We start from the raw sequence: 21,477 nt of genomic DNA on the forward strand, positions 1-21,477 counted from the left end.
TATACCACTCATTCCATGCCTTCAAAAGGAATTTGTGTGGTGGGCTCAAGCTTGCCAAAGATACACAGGTCTTCCTTTCTGTCTGTACCTCAAGCAACTCAAATCATCACAACAGACGCCTCAGACTACGCCTGGGGAGCACACATGACAGATCTGTGCATTCAGGGAAAATGGCACGAAAAGAGAAGCTCCTTCAGATCAACCAAAAGGAAATACTAGCCGTGCAAAAGGCTATTATGACCTTCAAAGACCTACTGCATCCAGGCCAGCTATTGATAAGGACAGACAACACCACAGTGATGTGGTACATAAACAGGGGGGAACTCATTCATACCCCCTGTGCAGGCAAGCCATGACCCTTTGGAACATAGCACTGGAATTGAAAATTCAGTTACAGGCACAATTCCTGCCAGGGAAGGAAAACACACTGGCAGACAACCTAAGCAGAAATATGACAGATCCACACGAATGGAAGTTGCATCCTCAAATTTTCACAAAGATAACTCTGGCATGGGTTCAGCCAGACATAGATCTCTTTGCTACCCACAGGAATTGCCAGTTGAAAAAATTTTGTTCAAGGACCTATCATCCACAGGCCTGGAAAGTGGACGCACTTTCCTTCAATTGGACAACATTGACCGTCTATGCCTTCCCGCCTCTTCCTCTGCTGCCCAAAGTTCTATTAAAAGCCAGAGCAGAGAGGCCGAAAATGATTCTCATTGCTCCAGACTGGCCAAGGCAACACTGGTATCCGCTCTTGAAGAGCCTGACACATTCCCCACCATGGATCCTACCTCTAGTCCCTCTTCTGTTGTCCCAGCACAACTACAAAACTCTTCACAGCCATCTCAAAACTCTAAATCTAGCTGCATGGAAAATTCCTTGATTTCCCAACAGTTTCTCCTCTCCAAGCAGGTGCAGGATGTCATCTTGGAGGCCAGAAGACCTTCTACTAGAAAGGCCTACTCCGCCAAATGGAAACAATTTTGTGCCTGGAATCAAAAGAAGGGACAGAATCCTTGGGTAATAAATATACCTCAAATTTTACAGTACCTAGCTGAGATGTTAAACAATGGACTTTCCTTCTCCTCCATCAAGATCCACGCTTCAGCCATTTCTGCACAATACAACACAGATCCTCCTTTATTCTCATCCTCTCTTAAGGCAGTTCCTCAGAGGGGCAAAGAATATAAAACCCCCAAGGAAATTACCAGTCCCTGCTTGGGACCTCAACTTCGTATTGGAAAAGCTGACCCTTCCTCCCTTCGAGCCAGCTTCTTCATCAGAGTTACAGTACTTGTCATGGAAAACAGCCTTTCTTCTGGCTATCACCTCAGCTCACAGGGTTTCGGAGCTGCAGGCCCTCATGGCTGTCCAACCATTCATCATTTTCCATCAGGACAGAGTTTCCTCACGAACCAACCCTACCTTTATGCCAAAGGTAGTATCCAGTGTAGCTTTGAATCAGACTATCCACTTACCTACCTTTTATCCTAATCCACAAAACAAAGGGGAAAGACTACTACATTCCTTGGACATTCACAGACAACTTTGTTATTATTTGGACAGGACAAAGCCATTCAGGAAATCTGAGCAATTCTTTGTGTCCTATGCTGCAGGTGCTCAAGGAAAGGCTATTTCCAAACAGACAATTTCAAAATGGATAGCCCACTGCATACGCTTTTGTTACTCATTTCATGGAAAAAGTGTGCCTGCATGCATCAGATCCCACTCCACCAGAGCCACAGCTACCTCTGCAGCCTTCCTCCGGGGTGTCCCTACCAAGGATATTTTGGAAGCAGCCACCTGGAGTTCAGTGCACACTTTCTCGAAGCACTATCACCTCCCACTATACTCTAAATCTAGAGCGGGCTTTGCCACAGCAGTCCTGCAGAGCATCCTAGCCCCTCCTAGTTCCACTTAGTGCCTACCACCCTTACTTAGCTTTGGGATTCTACCCATCTGTTATGACTGCAGCTGTATGCACGATGAACATAGTACAGTTTTGTACCTACCATAAATGTAGATGTTCGAGTGCTCATACAGCTGCAGTCCAGATTTTCCTCCCTCCATCCCCTCTTAGGACAGGCCTTATGACAAACACCTTTCATATAACCTTTTTGGGGTATTCTTTTATGATGTATTTGCTTGCAACTACTGTTTTCATTTTATCAACATTGCATTTTTGCATAACACTGTTTGCCTTCCTTCTGGGGGCAAGAAAAACTGAAGAAAATGGCGTTGGCTGCCTCTTTTATACCCCTGCCGCACTGACGTCAGAGAAGAAGCGACGACAACCGACGCTGGACTTAGACTTTGGAATTCGGCCGACCGAGGACCCGCCTGACGGCAGGATAACCCCATCTGTTATGACTGCAGCTGTATGAGCACTTGAACATCTACATTTATGGTAGGTACAAAACTGTACTTTTCTTCAGTTTCTTCTTCTGACCAGGAATATTCTTTCCCTCCTTATGAGGATTCTGATGCTGAGGAATCCATTCCTTCAGCTTCTCCCCCTGAGGATTTCTCTTTTGGGGAAACTTTGCATGAAATGAGGGAACATTTCCCCTGGGAATGACAGGAGTATTCTGAATCTAAGAAAAGACTAAGGGATTTTCTTCTTCTTCCCCAGCATAGACCCCTGGCTATTCCTCCTATTTTGGATATTGTGGATGATGCTTTTTCGGAGGCTAACTTAACCCCTGACTCTTTTTCTCATGCTCCTGTTAAGCCTGACAGATATTACAGGGTTCCCGATTCCCTCCAGTTTTTATACAAGAACCCTACTGCTGACCCTGAAACCATTTCTCAGGGTCCTAAGGGAGTTAAGGCCGCTTCTGCTAAAAACCCCATTCCCACTGAGAAGGATTCCAGATCTTTAGAAAGATGGGGCAAAAAAGTGTACACTTCTGCTACTTTATCTGTTAGGGCTTTAAACTGTCAGTTTCATATGCTGAAATACCAGCAATTTCTCCTGTCTGTTTCAAAACAAAAGCGAACTTCCATTTTCGCCTGTCCAGATGATAAGGAATTACACGACTTAATGCATGCAACTGAACAAGTTGGGAAGCATGGTTTACACTGTGGATTTGATGCCTTGGAGGCTTCTTGTAGGGCTGCTGCCTCTGGCACAGTAATTAGAAGGCATGCATGGTTAAAGGTAGAAAATTTGCCAGATCAAGTAAAAGCTAAATTATTAGATGCTCCTGTTCAGCATAATATTTTGTTTGGATCTAAAGCTGAAGAGGTGATTAAAAAGATGGAGGACAAGGCAAAATCCATGCAAACAGTTAAAAATTTCTTACAAGTATAGCCACCCAGATTTAGCAGGAATTGGCCTACAAAAAATTGGTCCTTTCCCAATTCAGACAGGCCTCAGAGGGGTAGATACAGACGCTCCCGAGGAAGGCCTCAAACACAAGCCTCTTATAGACCAAGACAGTGGACTGCTTCCACCCCTAGGGGAGGAGAGGACAGGTCGCAAGCTCATAGGAAACAGACTCAATGACTCCCTCTGTTGGGCTGCAGGAACTTCTTGCCTGGAAGCCCCTCTCGGAGGAAAACTTTCTCTTTTTCACCTAAATTGAACTCATATAACCCAAGACAAGTGGGTTCTGGATGTGGTTTAAAGAGGTTACAAATTCCATTTTCATACCCTAGCAAGGCCAAGCGGATGGCCAGATCTTCCAAACATCAATGGACAGAGGCCTTAAACCAGGTGGAAGCTCTTTTGGCTTTGAAAGCCACCAAACTAGTTCCACTTTCAGAGATGGGACAAGGTTTTTACTCAAGGCTGTTTCTAGTCCCCAGGAAGCAAAATTCATGGAGACCCATTCTGGATCTGTCAGTCTTGAACACTTTTCTAGAGATACCAAAATTCAAGATGCTTACTCTACAGCAGCTACTTCCAATGCTGACCAAAAATGCATGGATGGTAACTTTGGATTTAAAGGAGGCATATTTACACATTCCCATCAGGCGGGAACGCAGAAAATACCTCTGGTTCAAGGCCGGATCGAGGCACTTTCAATTCTCTACGCTGCCCTTTGGATTGTCTACTGCGCCCAGGGTCTTCACCAAATGCCTGGCTCCAGTAGTAGCTTATTGCAGACTCAAGGGAATTCAAATTTACCCTTATCTGGACGACTGTCTTATTCAGGCAGACAGCAAGGATGTCTTACTCCAGCATCTACAGTTTGTTCAAAATCTTCTCAAGTTCCTGGGATTCACTGTAAATATAAAAAAAATCAAATTTGGCACCCTCACAACAGATCATTTTTCTGGGCGCTTCTCTAAACACAACAACCCAGATGGCATTTCTGACATACGAAAAACAGTTACAGCTGGCTTCAACTTTCAAAACCTTGGCAACTTTAACTTCGCTATCTGCAAGGAGATTCCTGCAGGCTTTGGGTTACATGGCCTCCTGCATCCTTCTCGTACCATATGCAAGACTACATATGAGGAAAATAGTGGTACCTAAAAAGTGTATGGTCTCAGCATTGCCACAGTTTAGACATACTGATCTCCGTCCTGCCTTGTCTTCAAAAGGAATTCCTTTGGTGGTCCAAGGCATGTACTCTAAACAAAGGAAAACCCTTCTGTCTGCCTCCTGCCACTCAGATACTAACCACGGATGCCTCAGATTATGCATGGGGAGCCCATTTTCAGGGCAACTGTCTACAGGGCCTTTGGACAAAGGATCAGAAGCACCTGCATATCAATTTAAAGGAAATGTTAGCCGTTCAGAAAGCTCTATTGTCCTTAAGGAATCTTCTGCAACCAGAACAACTACTGATGCTGACAGACAACACCAGTTATGTGGTACATAAACAAGCAAGGGGGATCTCATTCCTACCCCCTTTGCAGACTAGCCATGGATCTATGGAACACAGCTCTAGCTTGCAATCTGGATCTTCAAGCTCAGTTTCTACCAGGGAAGCAAAACTTCCTGGCAGACAGTCTGAGCAGAAACCTTTCGGACCCACACGAGTGGATGCTGGACACCGAAATATTCAGGATGATAACAGCAGTCTGGGGATGTCCTCACATAGACCTCTTTGCATCCCACCTCAACCAACTACAGATTTTTTGCACCAGGACTTTCCACAAACAAGCTTGGAAAGTGGATGCACTATCATTCAGTTGGAGAAACCTCTCGGGATATGCCTTTCCACCTCTTCCTCTTCTTCCACGGGTATTATTAAAGATCAAACAGGACAAGCCCAAGATGATGATCTTGATGGTCCCACATTGGCCTCGACAGTTTTGGTACCCAACTCTGAAAAACCTGTCTGGAGCCCCCTTGGGTTTTACCACAGACTCCGAACCTTCTGTCCCAACACCAGGATCAGGTTCTACATTCCCATGTCAGAACTCAGCCTGGCGGCCTGGTTAATTCAGGGTCTTTGATTCATTCTCTCCTACCCAAGCAGGTTATGGATGTCATTCTAGAAGCCAGACGTCCTAGCACTAGAAAATCTTATGCAGGAAAATGGAAAAGATTTTGTTCCTGGATGCACGCTCAGGATTCTGATCCTCTTCTTCCTAACATTCCTTTGATTTTACTTTACCTGACGGATCTCTTACATAAGGGTCTCTCTTTCTCTTCCATTAAGATACATGCCTCTGCTATTTCCGCTCATTACAATACAGACCCTCCAATCTTTTCCCACCAGCTCATGAGACAGTTTCTCAGAGGAGCTAAGAACTTAAGACCTCCTAGATCTCCTCCCATTCCTGTTTGGGATCTCAACTATGTTTTGGAAAAGCTCACCTTACCTCCTTTTGAGCCTGCTGCCTCTTCTGACATCAAGTTTTTATCTTGGAAAACAGCCATCCTGTTAGCTCTGACCTCTGCCAGGAGAGAGTTGCAAGCTCTTATGGCTGTGGAACCTTATATTATTTTTCATCAAGACAGGGTGTCTTTAAGGACTAATCCTACTTTCATGCCTAAGGTGGTTTCCAAAGTGGCTTTAAATCAAACTATTCACTTGCCAACTTTTTTCCCCACTCCTCAAAATAAAGGGGAAAGGATCTTACATTCCTTGGATGTACACAGACAACTACGTTTTTACCTGGACAGAACCAAGGACATCAGAAAATCAGAGCAATTGTTTGTTTCTTATGCTTCAAGTTCCCAAGGTAAAGCCATTTCAAAACAGACCATTTCTAAATGAATTGCTCATGGAATCAGATTTTGTTATTCACACCATGGAAAGCAAATCCCAGGGAGAATACGGACTCATTCCACCAGAGCTGCTGCCACTTCAGCTGCCTTCCTCAGGGGAGTTCCTACCAAAGACATTTTGGAAGCTGCAACTTTGGAGTTCAGTGCATACTTTTTCAAAGCACTACAATCTTCCTCTCTACTCTTAAGTCTAGGGCAGGCTTTGCTTCTGCAGTCTTGCAGGGCCTTTTAGCCGCCCCTTCTACTTTGACCACCTCCGTTTCATTCTGCTTTGGGATTCTACCCGACAGTCATGACTGCAACAGTGAAACACGATGAACATAGTACAGTTGTGTACACTTACCATAAATGTAGATGTTAGAGTGTCTTCACTGTTGCAGTCTGGGTTTCCCTCCCTCCTGTCCCCTCATTTTTACTTTTGTGTGGTTCCTTTTTTCACCATTCTTCTGAGGTGTATTTGCAAAGGATAATGTGACCTTACTCATTTTGGGACTCCTGACATCTGGGGCAAGAAAAACTGGAGAACATGGAGTCGGCTGTCAGCTTTGTACTCCTGGCGCACGTCAGGGAGCATGGCTGAACAGCCGACGCTGGACCCAGACTTTGGGATTCTGGCCGACCGAGGACTGCCTGCCGGCAGGGGAGAACCCTACAGTCATGACTGCAACAGTGAAGACACTCACCATCTACATTTATGGTAAGTGTACACAACTGTACTTTTGCAGGTAGCCCTCAGTCGGCCTGATTAGCAAAGTCTTGGGTCCTGCTTCTGTTGCTGTCCCTTCTCCCATGTCATCAGGGGTATAAAACATGCAGCCGACACCATTACATCAGTCTTTCTTGTGCGGTGCCCGAAGCAGAAGCAGTTCGCAAGTGCCGGTTGGCAGACTCCTGAAATTTTTGTTTCGGTTTCAGAACCGAAGTCTTCAACTAAAAGCGAAGTACCCCGTTGGGGAAACTTTTTCTTGCTCTTAACCGATGTCAATAAAAGTAAATAATTGCATTACTTGTGGAAAGCAAATACCTCATAAAGATTTTCATTTGTACTGTATTCCTTGCCTAGGCCCTGACCACAACGTACCTCGCTGTCGGTTTAGTGCCTTATTCAAACCTCGAACTGTCCGTCATCGGTGTATTTACGTTTATAATTATTTTGGTGCTCGGTTCAATTATCCTGCTATGTCTTCGGTCAGCCTTCCGACTACCGACATTCCGAAAAAATGCAAAGATAGACAGAGAGAGACTGCTTGAGTCCAAAACTGCTAACGACGCTTCTAAGCCAGTCGCCAGTTCACCGGTACTCACTGAGGTGCTTTCGCAGCCCCTGATACCCGCTTCTTCGCAGGCCTCTACTGAGACCCATTCGGAGTCCGGTGTGCAGCGTGAAGCTCCAACTGTGGAACCTGTGGATGTCTCTACCTTGGATGGGTCTGGAGCCTCTGTGCAGGCACCAGCTTCTGAGGGTGTTTTCAGGCCTATTGACTTGTGTATTAAACCAACGCCATCTTCAAGGCCTAAATATCGAACCATGCCTAAAAAACTGACGCCCAGACTGCATGGTCAGGCCTCTATGCATTAAAAACAGTTAAGAATGGCTGAAGACCTTTTTACTATAATCAGGGGAAGCCAGCCTTCCCCCTCCTAAGAGACATAGGACTGAGTTTGTTTATGATGCTTCTGACCAGGATTCTGAATTTTCTGTTTCCTCTGATGACCAGGATTTACCCTTGTCTACCTATGAGGATTCTGATGCTGAGGACTCCATTCCCTCTGCATCCCTCCCAAAGGATTTCTCTTTTGGTGAAACCTTGCATACTCTCAGGGAGCATTTCCATTGGGAAAGTCAGGATTCCTCTGATTCTAAAAAGAGGCTTGGGGATTTCTTACTCCTGCCCCAGCACAGGCCTTTAGCCATACCACCTGTACTAGACATTGTTGATAATGCATTTGCAGAATCTGGCTTGGCCGCTGACTCTCTACCTCCTGCTCCCAGGAAACCTGATAGATATTAGTGTCCCTGACTCTCACAAGTTCCTTTTCAAAAATCCTACTGCAGATCCTGAGACCATTGCACAGGGGCCCAAGGGCATTAAAGCTACTACTGCCAAAAATGCTACCCCCTCAGATAGAGACTCCAGGGTGCTGGATAGATGGGGTAAGAAGGTATATACTTCTGCAACTTTGGCCATTAGGACCTTAAACTGCCAGTTTCATATGTTGAAGTATCAGCAGCATATTATTGGATTACTTAGACAATTATATTGTTTCCTGATTGTGCTGAAAATAAGGATTTACAAGATTTATTGCATTCAGCTGAACAGGTTGGAAAACATACTTTGCAATGTGATTTTGACTCTAGAGACATCTTGCAGGACTGCTGTAACTAGGTCTGTACTTAGAAGGCATGCTTGGTTTAAGGAGCAATCCCTACCAGATCATGTTAAAGCAAAATTACTGGATGCTCCCCTAAACCAAGACCGCCTGTTTGGCAACAAGGCAGATAACGTTCTTAAAAAGATGGAAGAAAAGGCTAAATCTATGCCAACTGTTAGATTTTTTACAAGTACAATCTCCAAGATTTAGTAGGCATTGACCTTCCAAGAATTGGTCCTTTCCTGCCTCTTCCAGACCTTCTCAGTCCAAACCCAGATCCAGCAGAGCTCCCAGGCTGCATTCCCAGTGTATGCAGAGGGCTAAGCAGTTGGGGGCCTCCACTTCCAAATCTGGGAGTAATGGTAAACTGTCTCAATGACTTCCTTTTAAAATTTCCAAGCACTTATCAACTGACTGCCCCTTTGGGGGGAAAGATTGCTTTTCATGCAAAGAACTGGGAACTCATTACCCAAGACAAATGGGTTTTAAATAGTGTCCCAGGGATACAGATTTCACTTCCACATGTTGCTAACACCAAGTGGGTGTCTAGACCTACCCCCAAATCACTGGGCAGAGGCCCAAAATCAAATACTTTCTCTCTTATGCATGGGGGCTATTCAGTTGGTACCATAAGAGGAAAAGGGACAAGGTTTCTACTAGAGACTTCCTAATACCCAGAAAAGACCATTCATGACGTCCTATCCTGGACCTGTCTTCTTTAAACACCTTTTTGGAGATTCCAAAATTCAAAATGCAGTTTATTCAGTTTCTTCCTCTGCTAGGCAAAGATGCCTGGTTGGCAACACTAGATTTAAAAGAAGCATACCTGCACATCCCAATCAGGGAATCTTGCAGAAGATACCTACGATTCAAAGCAGGCTACACGCACTATCAGTTCTCTGCACTGCCCTTTGGCTTATCTACTGCGCCCATGGTATTCACTAAGTGCTTAGCTCCAGTTATTGCATTTTGCAGGCAAAGAAATATTCAAATATACCCATACCTGGACGATTGTCTAATTCAGGCAGGAAGCCAGGACATACTTTTGAATCATCTGGCTTTTGTACAGAGGGTTCTAACTTGTCTGGGGTGCACCATAAACAAAAAGAAATCACACTTGGTACCCTGTCAACAAATTGTATTCCTGGTAGCAAGCTTGAATACAACTTCCCAGATGGCTTTCCTCACGCCAGAGCAACAAATTCATTTAACAATCTACTTTAAACAAGTGGCCACAAAAACCCTGCTATATCTGCAAGACAAATACTGCACGCCTTGGGGTTCATGGCCTCCTGCATTCTTCTAATTCCATATGCAAGACTGCATATGAAGAAACTACAGTGGTATCTAAAAAGCCTATGTTGTCAACATTCTCAGGATCTAGAAGCAATAATTCCTATCATACCTTGCCTACATCTAGAGTTCCTTTGGTGGGCAGAGGCCTGCCACCAAAACAAGGGACTACCTTTCACACCACCCTCTGTCACCCAAATCTTAACAGATGCATCAGACTATGCATGGGGGGGCTTACCTGGCAGGGAAGTGCATTCAGGGCAAATGGAACTCAAGTCAAATGCACCTGCATATCAATCAAAAAGAAACGTTAGTTGTACAGAATGTTCTGACAGCCTTCAAGGACCACATTCTTCCAGGACAACTAATGGTAAAGACGGACAGCAACACTGCTATGTGGTACATAAATAAGCAGAGGGGTACAGATTCTTACCCCCTCTGCAAATTAGCCATGGCATTGTGGAACACAGCCTTGAGCTACCAAGTGCACCTACAAGCTCAATTCCTGCCAGGAAAATTAAATACACTGGCAGACTGATTAAGCAGAAACCTCATGGACCCACACGAGTGGAAACTGGAACCAAGGATTTTCAACATGTTGACAAGCAAATGGGTGAGCCCAGATATAGACCCGTTTGCCTCTCCCCAGAACTACCAATTTGACAAATTTTGCACAAGGACTCCCCACAAACAAGCCTGGAAAGTGTATGCTTTGTCCTTCAGCTGGAAAAACCTATTGGTTTATGCCTTTCCTCCTCTGCCTCTGCTCTCCAAAGTACTACTAAAAATCAAGCAGGACAAACCAAGGATGATTTTGATTGCACCAGACTGGCCACAACAACACTGGTACCCCCTCCTGCGCAGTGTCACGGTTCTCCCCATGGCACCTGCCTCAGACTCCTTCCCTGTTGTCTCAGCAGGAGAACTAGATTCTGCACCTTCAGTTTCTAACACTGAACCTAGCAGCCTGGCTAATTACATAATCTCTCCTTTACCATCCCTCAGTAAACCTGTGCTGGATATCATTTTAGAGGCAAGGAGGCTTAGTACTAGAAAATCTTATGCTGAAAAATGGAAAAGATTCTGTGCCTGGAACCAATCTCTAGGGACGAGCACATCAGCACCCAGTTTACCTCATATTTTACAATACTTAACTGAGGTGCTTCACAAGGGCCTTTCTTTTTTCTGCATCAAAATTCACGCTTTCAGCCATTTCAGCTCATTATAACACAGAACCTCCTCTCTTCTCTCATCCACTGCTCAAGCAGTTCCTCAGGGGGGCCAAAAATTTGAGACCACCCAAGAGAGCTCCAACCCCAGCCTGGGACCTTAACTTTATTTGAGAGAAACTCACTCTGCCTTCTTTTGAGCCAGCTGCTACTGCAGACTTAAAATTTCTTTCTTGGAAAACAGCCTTCCTTTTAGCAATCACTTCAGCAAGAAGGGTATCTGAATTACAGGCCCTTATGGCAGTGGAGCCTTTCATCATCTTTCATGCAGACAGGGTGTCCCTCAGAACCAGTCCATCTTTCATGCTCAAGGTGGTATCCAGTGTGGCTCTTAGTTAGTCCATACATTTGCCAACCTTTTTTTCCAATCCACAGAACAAAGGGGAACGGATATTGCATTCCTTGGATGTGCACAGACAGGTTAGATTCTACTTGGACAGGGCTAAACCTCAAAGGAAATCTGAACATCTGCTGGTGGCATTTGCTGGAGGGGCAGAGGGGAGGGCTATTTCAAAGCAAACCATTTCTAAATGGATAGGCCATTGCATTCATTTCTGCTATAAGCACCATGGAAAACCTATTCCTCAGGGGATCAGACCTCACTTCACCAGGGCTGCATCTACCTCTACAGCCTTTCTCAGAGGCGTCCCTACCAGGGAGATCCTAGAAGCTGCTACCTGAAGTTCTGTACATACTTTCACCAAGCATCATTTGCCAGTTTTCTCTAAATCCAGAGCTGGCTTTGCCACTGCAGTCTTGCAGGGCCTTATAGCTGGTCCTAATGCTATCTAAATTCCTCCTCCCAACCATAGCTTTGGGAATCTGCCTAAATGTAATGACTGCAACAGTGAAACACAAAGAACATAGTACAGTTGTGTACACTTACCATAAATGTAGATGTTAAACGGTTAATTAAAATGTTAATTCACTGTTGCAGTCCTGGTTACCCTCCCTCCAGCCCCCTAACTTCTTTTGGCTATACCTCTACTTTCCTTTTCTATGCTTAAAGCTTTTTGGTGTATTTGCTTTTTTGTTGGAGGTATGCCATTGTATTTTTACATTTAATTGCTTCCCATTAGGGGGCACCTGACATCTGGGGCAAGAAAATCTGATGTAATGGCATCGGCTGCATGCTTTATACCCCTGACGACCTGACGTCATGGAAGAAGGGACAGCAACCGACGCAGGACCCAAGACTTTGTTAATCAGGCCAACTGAGGGCAACCTGCAAGCAGTAACGCAAATGTAATGACTGCAGCAGTGAATACACTCTAACATCTACATTTGTGGTAAGTGTACACAACTGTACTTTCTAAGCCCGCTCCTTTCTCCAAGGACTCTCCCCTCCTCTCTGCCCCACATGTCACCAAACAGGCTAGGAGGAAGACTTTCCCTTTTCCTAGGAAACTGGCAGGCCATCACCTCAGATCTAGGAGTCCTGAAAATTATTACCAGAGGGTATAGATTCTGTTTCAGAGAAAAGCCTAAAAGGTCAGGTTGCCCAGACGTCCCTGCAAATCATAGCGTCAGATCAGAAAGCTTTTATGCCCAGGGAGCTGTAGAACTTACACCTCCTTGGGACCACAACCTTGTGCTACAGTCTCTTACACAGTTCCCTTTTGAACCCTCGGCTACATGTGAACTCCTTTTTCATGGGAAGCAAATTTCTTAAGTGGTGATTTCCTCTGCCAGAAAAAGTTGAGATCCAAGCATTGTATTTGAAACCTCCATACATTCTTCATAGAGTTGCTTTACATACCAACCTGACTTTTTTCTTCCAAAGGTGGTATCAGAAACCAGTATAAGTCAATATATTGAGTGTATGTTATAATTATATTTGTATAATAAAATTTTTTTATATGTAATAAAATAAATATATATAAGGTGGTGTCAATACAATATAAATCAAAATATTCAGTATATATTATATTACTATTTATTATAATTACTATTATATATTTGTTATTAGTATAGCCAGTATTCATTCCCAATTTTCTTCCAAGAATGGAGAATACTTATTGCATTTATTGGATGTTCATAGACTGTTGGTTACATTTTTACTTACATAGGACAAAAAAAAAATCAAACTCTGATCAGTTATCCCTTTCATATACGGAGCCAACATTGGGTAAACCAGTTATCAAAGTTATTCTAGCTTGCTGGATAATGAATTGCATTTTTTTTGTGTATAACAAATTGGCCATTACTCCGACAAAACCGGTTCGAGCCTACTCCACCAGATCTATGGCAGCTTTGTCGTTTTTCACTTCAGTGTGTCCATGGATAAAATTTGTGCAGTAGCTACTTGGGCTACTCCCCATACCTTTAACCAGAACAAATTAGATCTGGTCTTCAGAGGAAGTGCATCTTTTGGTTCTGTGGTGCTCAGGAACATCCTTCGAGTCCACCCTGGAAATTAGGTAGCTGGTGACTCTGTCCCAACAGTTGAGGACAGAATGAAAATTGACAACATCCTAACCGGGAAAAGCCGAAAGATACAACAAGATAAAGAAGTTTTGTACTCGCCATAATGTTCCATCTGTGTCCATATTTATTCAACTCCCCTCCCACTAAACTCCAACCTTAAGGCTTCTGGAAGTGTGAGTGCTTAAGGGACATGCATGTTCTTATTTTTATATGAATTCCAGCGATAGCTCCTCCATAGTAATTTCCATCTTCTTGTTTCTACAAATGCAGCAAACAAGGTCTGAGGTAATTGGGGTTGGTGCATTATGGGTAAGGGAGAAGCCAAGAGTTTTTGGTTGCCGCGATCTTTAGCAACGTCCAAGTCTGATCCGAGGGATCTGATCTGAGCCAAACAGTTGAGGAAGAATGAAAATGGACAACACAGATGGGACGTTATGATGAGTATATAATGCCTTTTTTTCACATTGGTATTTGTGAGAGCACGGTTTTATTTCAAAGGAAACTGAATGCATCAATTGTTACTTTTGTGTGAGTGATAGTTATATTTAGTCATAAACAGTTCTGAAAGAACTTAAATGCATGGACGAGTTCTGCATTATCTTAGTAGTAGTTAATGCAGTCAGAGGTCATGCAAAAGTAAATTTCGCCCTCTAAATTACTTGTGTCGTCTTGACTTAAGTGTTTTTGTGGGGTGAGTACAGGTAAATGAGCATCTTAGAAATGTTTTGACCATCTGAACTTTGACTGTCTGGTAGTGTGACAACTCAGCAGTGTTTTGATCTACCATTTGGAACCTAATTCCTTGGTTAATTCTCCATCCCCTTCAACTGCACTCTGAGAAGGACTTGAGCAAGTGGATTCATCAACGTGTATTTTGTTATCCCATAAATTTAAGATGTTCTTCGTGTTTCACTGCTGCAGTCATCACATTTGGGTTATCCTGCCAGGGGTAGCCCTCAGTTGGCCTGAATGCCAGATGCGTAGTATTTCTGCGTCGGTTACTGTCACTCCAGGACTGATGTCCAGTAGTCAGTGGTATAAAATCAGGTAGCAGATGCCAGTACACCAGTCTTTCTTGCCAAGGAGCCCCAAGCAGAAGCAGTTGGTATGAGTGCTGGTCGGCCGCTACCTGAGTTTTCATTTCCGACTTGAAATCTTCTAAAGCGAAGTACCCCTTTGGGGATCAATTTTTCTTGGTCTAACCGATGTCAAAAAAGTTAACAATTATCTTGCCTGTGGAAAGCAAACACCACACAGAGACTTTCATCCTTACTGCGTCACCTGTTTAGGCCCAGATCATGACGTCCCCCGCTGTCGCTTTTGTGCTTTGTTCAACGCCAGAGCTATACGTCGTCGGGCCCTTATTGTAGATAGATATTTTTCGCTCTCAGTCCTCTAATTCCGATATGGCTTCGGTAAGCCATCCGACTACCGATCTACTGAAAAAACTTAAGGATGAAGACAGACCGCACAGCTCCAAAATTGCTAACGACGCTTCTGTTAAGCTAGTCATCAGGTCTCCGGTCCTCAGTCATGTGCTTTCGCAGCCCCTGATGCCTGCTTCTGTGGTTTCGCAGGCCGTTATTGAGACCCTTTCTGAGTCCAGTATACCGTGAGACTCTTCGACTAAGGATCCTGTAGATGTTTCACTGCTGCCGTCATTACATTTGGATAATCTGCTGGCAGGTTGCCCTCAGTCGGCCTGAATAACAAAGTCTTGGGTCCTGCGTCAGTTGATGTCTCCTCTTCCATGACATCAGGTCGTCAAGGGTATAAAACATGCAGCCGACGCCATTTTAATCGGTCTTTCTTGCCGCGCGGTGCCCGAAGCAGAAGCAGTTCGCAAGTGCAGGTTGGCAGACTCCTGAAATTTTCATATTCGAGTTTCAGAACCAAAGTCTTCAAACTAAAGCTAAGTACCCCGTTGGGGAAACATTTTCTTGCTCCTTACCGATGTCAGTAAAAATTAATAATTACATTACTTGTGGGAAGCAAATATCTCATAAGTATTTTCATTTGTGCTGTATTCCTTGCCTATTGTACTGTATTCCTTGCCTAGGCCCTGATCGCAACATGCCTTGCTGTCGGTTTTGTGCTAAATTTAACCAACACACTATTAAGCGTCTGTATATTTTTGCTTCTAAATATTTTGGTTCAGGATTTAACTACCCTGAAATGTAGTCTGTTAGCAATCAGACTACCGGAGTTCATAAAAAATGCAAGGAAAAAGACCGAGACAGACCGTTTAGGTCCAAAACCGATGAAGCTTCTCCTAAGCCAGTCGCCGGTACTCGGTGACGTGCTTTCACAGCCCCTGATACCCGCTGCTTTTAAGTCGCAGGCCTCTACAGAGACCCATTCGGAGTCCGGTATGCCGTGAGATTCACAAAGTATTGAACCCGCGGATGTCTCTCCCTTGGATGGGTCCGGAGCCGCTGAGCAAGCACCGGCTTCTGAGGGTGTTTTCAGGCCTCAACATTTTTACATTATGACGACGCCAGCAACAAAACCAAGGTCAAAAACTACTTCTGTGTCTAAAAAACTGACGCATGAGCCACGTGATCAGGCCCCTATGCGTAAAAAACAGATGATCAAAATGGCTAAGGATTTAATTACCTTGATCAGGGGTTCCCAACCCCCTGGCAAGAGGCCTAGGCAAGGCACTGACTTATGAATCTTCAGATCAGGTTTCCTTTTCTTCTGATTAGTCTTCTGATCAGGAATTTTCTATTCCACCCTATGAGGATTCTGATGCAGAGGAATCTATCCCATCTGCATCTCCTCCTGAAGATTACTCTTTTGGAGAGACTTTACATACTTTAAAGGAACATTTTACTGGGAGAGTCGGGACTTCTCTGAATCAAAAAAGAGGCTTAGGGATTTTCTTCTTCCTCAGCATAGGCCTTTGGCAGTACCCAGCTGTATTGGACATTGTTGATGATGTGTTCTCAGAATCGAGCATGGCTCCCGATTCCCTGCCTCCGGCTCCTAGTAAGCCAGACAGATATTACAGGGTTCCTGATCCCCACAAATTTCTTTTCAAAAATCATGTTGCTGTTCCTGAAATTATTTCTCAGGGTCCGAAGGGTGTTAAGGCTTCTACAGCCAAAAATCCTACCCCTTCTGATAGAGATTCCAGGGTGCTGGATATGTGGGGGTAAGAAGGTTTATACGTCTGCAACCTTGGCAATGAAGGCTTTAAACTGCCAGTTTCATATGCTTAAATATCAACAGCATGTTATGGGCTTACTGAAGCAGAAGATGATGTTGATTTCTGATTGTGTAGAAAATAGTTACATGATTTATTACATTCAGCAGAACAGGTTGGAAAGCATACTTTACAGTGTGGTTTTGATTCCTTGGAGGTCTCTTGTAGGGCCTCCGTTACTGTATCTGTGATTAGAAGGCATGCCTGGCTCAAGCAGCAAAATCTGCCTGATCATGTTAAAGCTAAATTGTTGGATGCCCCTTTGCAGCATGATACTCTATTTGGTAATAAGGCAGAAGAGGTTTTAAAGAAAATGGAAGACAAAGCTAAATCTATGCAAACTGTAAAATATTTCTTGCAAGTGCAGCCACCCAGGTTCAGTAGACACTGGCCTACTAAAAATTGGTCCTTTCCTGTGTCCAGCAGAGCCACTCAGAGCAAACCGAGGCACTCAAAAGCTCCAGATATCAATCACAGGGTTCTTGCAGGTCAAAGCAATGGGGTGCCTCCACTTCCAAATCTCGAGGAAACAAAGCACAACCCTACAGTAAGCAGTCTCAATGACTTTCCTCTGCCATCTCCAAGCACTTATCTTTTGGCAGCCCCCTTGGGGGGGAAACTAGCACTTCATGCTCAAAATTGGCAGTTAATTACCCAGGACAAGTGGGTATTAAACATTGTATCCCAGGGGTACAGATTTCATTTCCATTCTTTGCCAAGTCCAAACGGATAGCCGGATCTGCCTCAAAACCAGTGGGCAGAGGCCCAGAAACAAGTCATGTCCCTCATGGATATGGGGGCTATTCAGCCCGTACCAGAAAAGGAAAGGACAAGGATTTTATTCAAGACTTTTCCTGGTACCCAGAAAAGACTATTCATGGTGTCCAATACAGGACTTATCAATTCTAAACACGGTCCTGGGCATTCCAAAATTCAAAATGCTGACTTTACAACATCTACTGCCTATGCTAGGCAAGAATGCTTGGATGTTCGTGTTTCACTGTTGCAGTCATTACGCTTGGGTTATCGTGCTGGCAGGCTACCCACAGTCGGCCTGAATTCCAAAGTCCTGGTCCGGCGTCCGTTGCTGTCACCTCTTCCCTGATGTCAATGCGCCAGGGGTATAAAAGATACAGCCAACGCCATTTTCTTCAATCTTTCTTGCCACGTGGTGCCCGAAGCAAAAGCAGTTTGCAAGTGCCGGTCGGCCGACTCCTGAGATTTTCAAATCTGAATTTCAGAACCGATGTCTTCATTAAAGCTAAGTACCCCATTGGGGAAAAATTTTTCTTGCTCCAGACCGATGTCAGAAAAAGTTAACAATTGTATTTCTTGTGGGAAGCAAATACCTCATAAGGATTTTCATTCTTACTGTATTCCTTGCCTAGACCCTGAGCATGACGTTGCTAGCTGTCGGTTTTGTGCTAGATTTAACCAACGCACTATTGAGCGTTGGTTCAGTTTTGCATTTCATTACTTTGGCCGAAGATTTAACTATATAATGCAGTCGGAACAGCCGACCGGAGTTTACAAAAAATGCAAGGACAAGGAAAAAGATAGGCATCCGAGGTTCAAAACCGACGAGGCCTCCGTTAGGTCAGTCGCCGGTTCTCAGTGATGCGCTTTCGCAGCCCCTGGTGCCCACTACCTCAGAGCCACAGGCCGCTTCCGACTCCCACGTGGAGCTGACTGGGTCTCTGGATACTCAAGGTATTGGACACTCGGAAATCATTCCCTCAGATGGGTCCGGAGCCGCTGAGCAGGCATCGGCTTCTGAGGGTGTCTTCAGACCTACAGAGTTATATGTTAAACCATCTTCAGCTTCAAGGACAAAGACTAAAGCAGTTCTAAAGACAAAGAAACAAGTACAGCATTCTCCTACTCGGACTTCCATGCCTAAAAAACAGGTGCTTAAAATGGCCGAAGACCTAATTACTTTGATCAGGAGTTCCCATCCCCCTCCCCCTCCTGATAAGAGGCCTAGGCAAGAGACAGAATATGATTCTTCTGATCAGGTTTCAATTTCCTCTGATTCCTCTTCTAAACAGGGATATTCTTTTCCTCCCTATGAGGATTCTGATGCTGAAGAATCCATTCCATCAGCCTCTCCTCCTGAGGATTATTCTTTTGGGGAAGCCCTGCATGCCATGAGGGAGCATTTTCACTTGGAGAGTCAAGATTACTCAATCTAAGAAAAGGCTGAGACTTTCTGCTACTACCTCAGCACAGACCTTGCTAATTCCATCTGTTCTAGACATTGTAGATTGTTTTTTCTGAGTCCGGCCTGTCTCCTGACTCTTTACCCCCTGCGCCTGCTAAGCCAGACAGAGATCCTACAGGGTCCCAGACTCTCATAAATTCCTATATAAAAACCCCGCTGCTGACCCAGAAACTATATCTCAGGGTCCCAAAGGGGTCAAGGCTTCCACTGCAAAAAACCCTGTCCCCACTGATAGGGATTCTAGGGCACTGGACAGATGGCTGAAAAAGTTTACACTTCTGCTACCTTGGCTGCTGTTGTGTCTTTCGGCTTTTCCCGGTTAGGGGTCGCCACAGCGGAACTCCGGTTCGCTAATGATTGGCAGTTGATTTTTACGTGCTGAGTTGCTAGCCATAATGCACAACCTTCAACGAAGGTACGCCCATTCACGCACGTCTCCACGCAGAAGACGCTCTAACGGAGAGTCGAACCGGTCAGCGTCTTACTGTGAGGCAACAATGCTACCGCAGCACCTGTAAGTGCTTTAAATTGTCAGTTTCATATGCTTAAATATCAGCAATATTTAATGTCATTGCTTAAACAGAAAATGTTGACAAATTCTGAATGTTCAGAGAACAAGGAAATGCAGGATTTATTGTATGCAGCTGAACAAGTGGGAAAGCATACTTTGCAATGTGGTTATGATTCACTGGAGGCCTCTTGCAGGGCAGCTGTTACAGGTTCTGTTATTAGAAGGCATGCTTGGTTAAAGGAACAGAATCTGCCTGATCATGTTAAAGCAAAATTATTAGATGCTCCATTACAGCATGATACTTTGTTTGGTGCTAAAGCAGAAGAGGTGTTAAAGAAAATGGAGGATAAAGCAAAATCCATGCAGACAGTTTCACTGTTGCAGTCATTACAATTGGGTTATCCTGCTGGCAGGCTACCCGCAGTCGGCCTGAATTCCAAAGTCTAGGTCTGTTGTCGGTTGCTGTCGCCTCCTCCCTAACGTCAGTGCGCCAGGGGTATAAAAGATGCAGCTGACGCCATTTTCTTCAGTCTTTCTTGACGTGCGGTGCCCGTAGCAGAAGCAGTTAGCAAGTGCCGTTTGGCCAACTCCTAAGATTTGTGTTCGAATTTCAGATCCGAAGTCTTCATTAAAAGCTAAGTTCCCCGTTGGGGAAACTTTTTTTCTTGCTCCAGACCGATGTCAGAAAAAGTTAATTGTATTTCTTGTGGGAAGCTAATGCCTCATAAGGACTTCCATTCTTACCGTATTCCTTGCCTAGGCCCTGATCACGACATTGCTAATTGTCAGTTTTGTGCTAAATTTAACCAACGCACTATTAAGCGTCGGTACGATTTTGCATTTCACTATTTTGGTAGAAGATTTAATTACACTATGTCTGATAGCCATCCGACTACTGCAGTTCAAAAGAAATGCAAAGAAAAGGACAGGCATCCGAGGTCCAAAACTGATGACTAGGCTTCTTCTAAGCCAGTTGCCGGTTCTCAGTGAGGTGCTTTTGCAGCCCCTGACGCCCGCTACTTTAGAGCCACAGGCTGCTTCCGACTCGCACACGGAGCAGACTAGGCCGCTGGAAACTCAAGGTATTGGAACCTCGGTAACTATTCCCTCAGATGGGTCCGGAGCCGGTGAGCAGGCATCTGCTTCTGAGGGTGTTTTCAGGCCTACACAGTTATATGTTCAAACAACTTCATTTTCAAAGGCAAAGACTAAAGCACCTCTAAAGACAAAGAAACAAGTACAACAGCCCCATGGACAGGCCTCCATGCCTAAAAACAGATGCTCAAAATGGCCAAAGACCTAATTACTTTGATCAGGGGTTCCCATCCCCCTCCTGATAAGAGGCCTAGGCAAGAGACAGAATATGAATCTTCAGATCAGGTTTCCATTTCATCTGATTCCTCTTCTGATCAGGAATACTTTCTTCCTCCCTATGAGGATTTTTATGCTGAAGAATCTATCCCTTCAGCCTCTCCTCCATGAGGGAGCATTTCCACTGGGAGAGAGCCAAGATTATTCAGAATCTAAGAAAAGGCTCAGAGACTTCCTTTTACTACCTCAGCACAGGCCCCTTGCTATTCCACCTGTTAGACATTGTAGATGATGTATATTCAGAGTCCAGTCTGACTCCTGACTCTTTACCTCCAGCTTCTGTTAAGCCCGACAGATACTACAGGGTTCCTGGTTCACACAAATTTCTTTTTTAAGAACCCTGCTGCTGACCCAAAAACTATCTCTCAGGGTCCCAAAGGGGTCAAGGCTTCCACTGCAAAAAACCCTACCCCCTCTGACAGGGATTCTAGGGCACTGGACAGATGGGGGGAAAAAAGATTTACACTTCTGCTACCTTGGCTATAAGGGCTTTACATTGTCAGTTTCATATGCTTAAATATCAGCAATATATTATGTCACTGCTTAAACAGAAAATGTTGATAAATTCTGAATGTGCAGAAAACAAAGAAATGCAGGATTTATTGCATGCAGCTGAACAAGTGGGAAAGCATACTTTGCAATGTGGTTTTG

General features: G+C 44.4%; 1 protein-coding gene and 1 non-coding gene across 2 annotated transcripts in view; both read left to right on the plus strand.

Annotated features, from left to right (window-relative positions):
* Positions 1–21,477, plus strand: part of CCT6A (chaperonin containing TCP1 subunit 6A) — a 1,157,445-nt gene that overhangs the window by 420,399 nt on the left and 715,569 nt on the right. The gene's annotated exons all lie outside the window — the stretch shown is intronic.
* Positions 14,093–14,218, plus strand: LOC122788500. Its single transcript, XR_006362699.1, has one exon. It is a non-coding gene; the product is annotated as a small nucleolar RNA SNORA15 (small nucleolar RNA).

The sequence above is a fragment of the Protopterus annectens genome, chromosome 13.part0, assembly GCF_019279795.1.
Source record: "Protopterus annectens isolate FY-2018-M chromosome 13.part0, PAN1.0, whole genome shotgun sequence".
NCBI classification, from domain to species: domain Eukaryota; kingdom Metazoa; phylum Chordata; order Ceratodontiformes; family Protopteridae; genus Protopterus; species Protopterus annectens.